We start from the raw sequence: 7,091 nt of genomic DNA, 5'->3' as shown, positions 1-7,091 counted from the left end.
AAGATGTTTATGTAACACTTAATGCTGTTAGGGTTTATTAGACATTATTGTATCTGCACACTGCTGAAACTCAAGGTCCATTATAGGTCTCTAGTTTCACTCAATATACTGTATTTTTGGATTGTTTTTTAAAGTTCTCAGGTTTTCATGAACATTCTCATATTCTCATTTTATATTCTTAATTTTTATGTTTTTCCTTATATTTACTAAATAGCTCTTCATATTCAGTTTTATTTAATTTGTCTTAGTCATTCTTAAAGAGAAAATGATATATACTCCTTAACATACAAAATATAGAAATTTTATATAATTTTTTTTTTAATCAATCTTAATTACAAATAAATTCATCAATCTGCAAATGTAGTTGGAAATATTTGGATAAGCTAAAAACACTTAGTCAAAAAGGTACAGACTTTTCAACCAACAAAAAAAGCCATAATACTGTGATAAAATATTTAATCATAAGATGTGGTGAGAGATTCCAATTCAGGCTTTCAGCAAGAGCATCTTTAGAGCTGTAGAGTAAATAGAATTTGGCTTATAAAGTGTTAATATCAGGCTCATCAAACCCATGCAGGTGTAAATTTGGCCTGTGCCCCATCAGCACAGGGGCGCTCCTTTTCTGGTATGAATTTCATGGCTGAAAATGGTCCACTGACAGAACATTTCAAGCCAGGGCACATGACTCAGTTGGGGTCAATTTTTATGATGCCATGTGGCCGGTTACATATGCTAGCATTAAATGCAGTCATCTGATGCCAGTATTCTTGCCTAAGCAGAGGCATGGCAGGGGAAGCATTGCTTTCTCACTGTGTGAAATGACATAATGTACTCTTCAAGGGCATTCAGTACGCAACCTGACTGAAAAATTTAGTATGGGGTTTGAAGGTAATAGTTAAACTCAACTTTTAGCTTTAGCTTTGTGTATACTTTCTGTGCACATGAAGAATTGATCCAAATCACGACCTTTTCTCCTGCCACTGAATATTTTACTGTATATGATGGGTGCAAATATGTGAGCTTGAATGGTTACTATTTGAAACATATAAAGAAAAAAAACCTAGCTGATTTTTTTGCATAGGTTTATTATCCTTTGTCATCCTGTCAAGACACTACTTTTGTATTTACTAATAACTATATAAATAATGAATTCTCTGACAGCTGTTAACAGTGACTTGAGTTCAGTGGAAAATGTTTAGCTGAGTGGGCACAGACATTTGGTGGTCCTTTTAGAGAGATTTAGAGAGACTTTTCATACCACAGCACTTCTGAACTCTTAATACCATAACAGCTTGTTTTCTAATACAACTTAACAACATTATTATAACTGTAACTTATATGGGAACAACTCTGGCAGTACTGCTGGCTGCAGTTCAAACCAAAGGCTTATTAAGACTCAGTCTAATCTATTATAATTTCTCAGCATCTCTGGATTCATTTGGTAGACGTGCCACATAATTTTAAACTAAATGTAACTGAATGAAAAATGTGTTATATAATGACAAAAAAACATATAGAGACTTGGAGACAGTTATGAAAGAAGTTTCTGATAATCAGGGGGAAAGTTGTTCCTGTAAGATTTCTGCTGCCATAAAGTCTGTTGCAGTTTTTTGTTGACGTTTCAATCTGCGTTTTTCTTTTTTTTTTTTAGTTTTTTTAACTAACCTGAAAAGAAAGAAAGTATTTTTTGCTCATAGATGTTATAATATTCAAAGAAACTACCTTGTAAAATAGTAAATGCTTCATATCACCACATATCACCGATGTAGGTTATAATAATAATAATAATAATAATAATAATAATAATAATAATAATACAACTTATCACTATGTAATTAAAAAAGCATTACAGAAAGTTGATGTAGTATGCATTAGCACTATTGTATTTTAACAGAAGTTTTTCTACAAAGTAAAAATTAGCTTTTTAAGTATATACTACTGATTTTGTTCATTAAAACAAGTTTGTTTGTTTTTTTCAGACAAGGTCTAATTAAGTGTCTCAGTGCTGTACAGTTTAGTGGTTTTCATGATATAATAACCGCGAGTCAAGAAATATAAAACTATATAACTAAAAATATAAAACAGGTACATTAGGATAATGTACATCTACATAAAGTGCAATTAACCAACTTAAATAAATGCCATTCTAAATTCATAAAATATAGTAGTGTGTGTGTGTGTGTGTGTGTGTGTGTGTATTTATGTGTATTTGTGTGTGTGAGATGTGAGCGCTGTTTTTTTGTTTGATAAAAATCAAACAGTGTTGCATTATACCTTCCAAAAATATACCTGAGCTTATCAATTCCAAAGAGAATGAAAGATCTGAAGGTGTAAATGATACATATGCAATTCAAAGTGTTCATATTAGCATTAAATTTGTTATCGAAACTGAAATTCAATTTCAAACACAGTTTCTTTTACATTTTGTGCTTATTTCTTTTTCAGGTTTCACAATTATTATTTTTTTCTACTTGGATGCTGAAGAATAAATGAAAACAATAAATCATATTGAGATCGTAAAACTATGCATTGTATTAATCTGAAATGTGAAAATCAAACTGCCGAAACAAACTGAATTAAACAGTAAAAAATAAACTCTTAACCAGGAAGTCTGGTGATGAACTTACCCTCAGTAAGATGATCTTCTCCACTCTTAGTGCTCTGCTCCTCCGCTTAATAGTCCAGCGTGTCCTCTGACTCCCCAAGGCTAATAAATCCTTTTGCAAATGCCAGTGCATCAGCAACGTTCTCCACCCAAACACTTTACTGCCCAGTGAGTGTCAGAATGAGGGTCTTAAATTATAAACATAGGGATCTATCAAAATTGATGCTAGTTGTGTAAGTAGTCAACGGAAAGGCACTAGAAGAGTCTTAAAGAAGGAATGCTTCATATGCTTTTTTAGATGGATATCACCAGTATAAACTTTCAATGTTCTTCTAGTGATAACCTCTTAGAACTGGTCCCATAGTATTACATCCTTTCACCTTTTCGATGTTTCCTGATTCTTCTTCTCATCCTATTAACATGCCTATAACAGATTGTACTTGGTGATTTAGATGAGAAAAAAACCCACCAAAACTGGACGGTGGTGGAAATAGTGCTGTGGTCCAAATCTGATGATAGAGACAAAAACTGCAAAATCAGTATCAGTTGTTTTGTCTTTTAAACTTTATTGTATTCATTATTTGCCACAAATACTATAACTAGGAAAAATGATATAAAAGTAGGTTTTCATGTTGCAAAGTTTTTCTACATGATTTTACATTAATACAGGATATTCAACAGTTAATGTATAATATTTAAAGAAAGCCATAATGATTGCGCACACTGTTTATATTAGCTTCTGTATTATTTTGAGCATTTTAAGTTGTTTTTTTTTTTTGTCTTAAAGGAATGTTCTAGTTTCCCTTTACCTGGTCTTTTACCACTAACAGTTTACTTATGGTTATATAACCCAGGAACATTTTCCTCTATTCTTGTAATAATAGATCTATATTATTAATGCAAAGATATTAGAATGAATATTTATTAAGGGTGCCAATAAACTTGGAGTTAGCACTATTTAAATGGAAGAAGGATGGGATGAAATATATGTGGCCCCTCCATGTTGTAAAGCTTAATGGTGAATCTTTTATAAGTAGCTTTTGTACAATTAGATCCATTACATAAATGTATTCCAGGATTTTCTCTCAGTAATCTGATGATAGTGTACCTTGAAATCTTCCCATATACACTGGAGTAGAGTGTGTACTACAGGATGAACTAACTATACAAATAAATATACAAAGCATGCAATGTGAAAATAATGTTAATGTTAATAAGGTCAAAATCTATCTACATCTGTAAGTAATGACCTAGCTAAGCAAATAAATATATGGCACAACTTATAATTCCAATCTGCTACCTGAAACAACCTGTTGTAAGCTTTAGTGTAGGCTTCATGAAGCACCTCCGCAAACACCTCTACATTTGCCAGGAACCTGTACCCAATTGACAATATATGATTTTATGATAATGCTGATCTAAAACAAGTGCTGAATATATGCTAAAAAAAAATGTAGATGACATTTGGCACATGTCAAATGATGACTGGTCCAGTAATATGTTCAGCAGAGATATTAGTGTTTATTCAGAGACTTGCTTTTACTGTCACAGGTTTATTTTCAGTTGTGATTCATGATGAGACATATACACAAATGTATATGATCAATGTTTATTCCATTTAAATGGTTCTTTGGCTATGTTTTCTCAGCTGTGTATGTTTCTAAAAAGAATCTAGACAACACAAACTGTATAACATTCTGTTTGAGTTATGTCAAGCAGCTCTGTTGAGCTCGAAGCTCAGCTTTTCTTTTTAAACCTTCCTCTTTTTTTTTAAACATGAATACAGAAATAGATCATTCTAATGCAAGCACATTTGTGAGAGATAGATATTATATAAGTTTGAGTGCTTGACACTCCAGGGCAACATAAAGCAGGCCTTTTGTGTGCAGAGATGTACGTGATCTGATAGTGTTGATGTCCTAGAAGGTATTTATTACTGTGGTGAGGCAGGGTCAATGGGTGGCCATGGTCCAACAGGAAACAATGCTCAGGACTCAGGAATAATTTCAGAGTCGAGCAGCTCTCTGAAAAGCATTTTTTACAGTGCAATGGTGACACCAAAAGCTTATTTATTGCTAGTATTATGTTATGGTATTATATGTATATATGTACAATATGGTGGAAAATCATAATCGATATACTGTGGTGCAAGATGCCTTTGATTATAATGAAATTAGACATTGTAAAAAAAAAAAATAAAAACATCAAAATTTCACAACAGCCATTTGTTTTTTAAAAATCCATTTTGACTGCCACACTCTTGTGTCAGGTACCTGACAGCCTTCTATATGTTTTTTGTCTGAAAGTGAGTTTATGTAATATGATACTTTCTTTTTTTTTGTTGGAAAATCCATGTACTTCTGAATGGAGTACCCTGAGAAACCCCCAAAGAATAGGGAAAATCTCCAACTCTGGAGGTGTGAGGCAAATGTGCTAACTACAAATCCACCACGGCCCCATGTTTGTAAATCCAAAGATTTTCTGCAGTAACACATCTAATGATCAAATCTAAAAGATGAAATAAACATCTAAGACACAACTGTTTTTTTCAAATAGACCCTATGATTATTTGTCTTAACATTTCAATTTCACAGAAAACGCAGTCTTTCTGCAGACCCCTGTAAATTTCTTGTAAAATCCCAGGAGTACCATTTATAGAAAAGCATGTAATCTCCCTCTCTCCTTGACAGCCACCCCAACTATCACCTCATTGCATTTCTGTTTTATTATCAACATATGCAGTTTTATTATCAACATATGTTCCCTCGCAGAATATTAGGAGTTATTAATGGAAGACTGTAAACTGTGAGCATGGCTGATGTAATGAGCACAATGTCCAAATGTGTTTTCAGCCTATTAAGAGACATGCCGTATGGGTGATGGTCAGATTGCATCATGACATTACGTAAGAAGAAAGTCCCATGTTTATTTGACTTTAATCTGTGTTTAATCTGTAATATTTATTCATCCCAAACAAAAAGGCAAATGAAAAACACTAAATTCAATAAATAATTTAAACTGTGTTAGTCTAATACATAAGTCACAAAATAAATTTCAAAGTAAATATTCGGTGAAGCTATAATAAGCTACAGTTAAATAGCTTAAAAACAAGTTTGCCAGCTATATGGTACAATATTGCCTTTTTCTAATTTACTTATTAGACATCGTTTTCACATCTTTGTATATGTCTACAAATGCTGAAACATTTTTGCAACATCACATGGAATATTTTGTTCTTTTAACTTTGCATTTCTGTTTTTATTATCAGCATAAGTTCATATTTCTCTGCAGAATATTAGGAGTTATTAATGGAAGACTGTAAACCCAGGTCATGGTTGACGTATTGAGCACAATGTCCTACATCAAAAGTCTTTTCGACCCTTTAAGAGACAGACCATATGGGTCATAAACAGGGCATTTCTATTTTGATCACTATTGGGGCACAGACCCTCCAAGAATTTTACCTTCAAAATTTCTAGGTGGCTCCAGAGGCAGAGCCCAGTGTCAAGTGATTTTTTGCAAAAACATGTATATATGTATTTATTTATTTAAATCCACTGCTAGCATTTTCATGCATAAACTAACTAAAAACTAACTAACTAAAAGCTTTCACTGACTCAATCACATAGTTTGTGGCAGAATGGCGAGTCATATGCACTTTTAGAAGTAAATAAGCTAACATTATCAGTCAAATATGTGGCACGGTGGCTTAGTGGTTAGCACGTTTGCCTCACACCTCTAGCGTACTGGGTTTGAGTCTCACTACCGCTCATTGTGTGTGTGTGGAGTTTGCATGTTCTCCATGTGCTTGGTGGGTTTCCTCTGGGTGCTCCGGTTTCCTTCCACAGTCCAAAGATATGCTTCTAGGCTGATTGGAGTCTCTAAATTGTGAATGAGTGTGTGTGCCCTGTGATGGGTTGGCACTCTGTCCAGGCTCCCTGTGACCCAAGTATAGATTGGATAAACAGTACAGACAATGAAAAAAAAATGTTGCAAGTAAATTATATCTGGAAAAAGGGATGTCCTTATTCAACTAAATACAAATTCACATACAACTCATTAACACAACGATAAGAATTTGCCTAGTAGTTCCCTCTCCTTAGTCCTCAGTTACTATGAATTATTGTCTGACTGCAAGTCAAGGTTTCCATGGTGAAAAGTGAAGGGAGGAGGAGCACAGCGAGGGGGCGAGGCGTATGATTGAAGAGGATGCACAGGATATTTTCGCTTCAGCTGGCTTTACAATCAGCCTTCGTGTTTTAAATCATTTAAATGATGTAAAAGATAATGTTCAATGACTTGGAAAGCCTGTTTTCAAACATATCTACTATAATCTACCTCATCAGTTAATCTTGACAATGATTTATCAGGAAAATTTTACATATGCACAAAAACAATAAGGGTCTAGACATGCCCCTGATTGATATCATTACACTCTCCATATTACTGTTATGTAAGGGAGTCCTTTGATAATTTCACTTCATCT

Source organism: Hemibagrus wyckioides, linkage group LG11, assembly GCF_019097595.1.
Source record: "Hemibagrus wyckioides isolate EC202008001 linkage group LG11, SWU_Hwy_1.0, whole genome shotgun sequence".
In the NCBI taxonomy this organism is placed as follows: domain Eukaryota; kingdom Metazoa; phylum Chordata; class Actinopteri; order Siluriformes; family Bagridae; genus Hemibagrus; species Hemibagrus wyckioides.
This window is presented reverse-complemented; position numbering follows the sequence as displayed.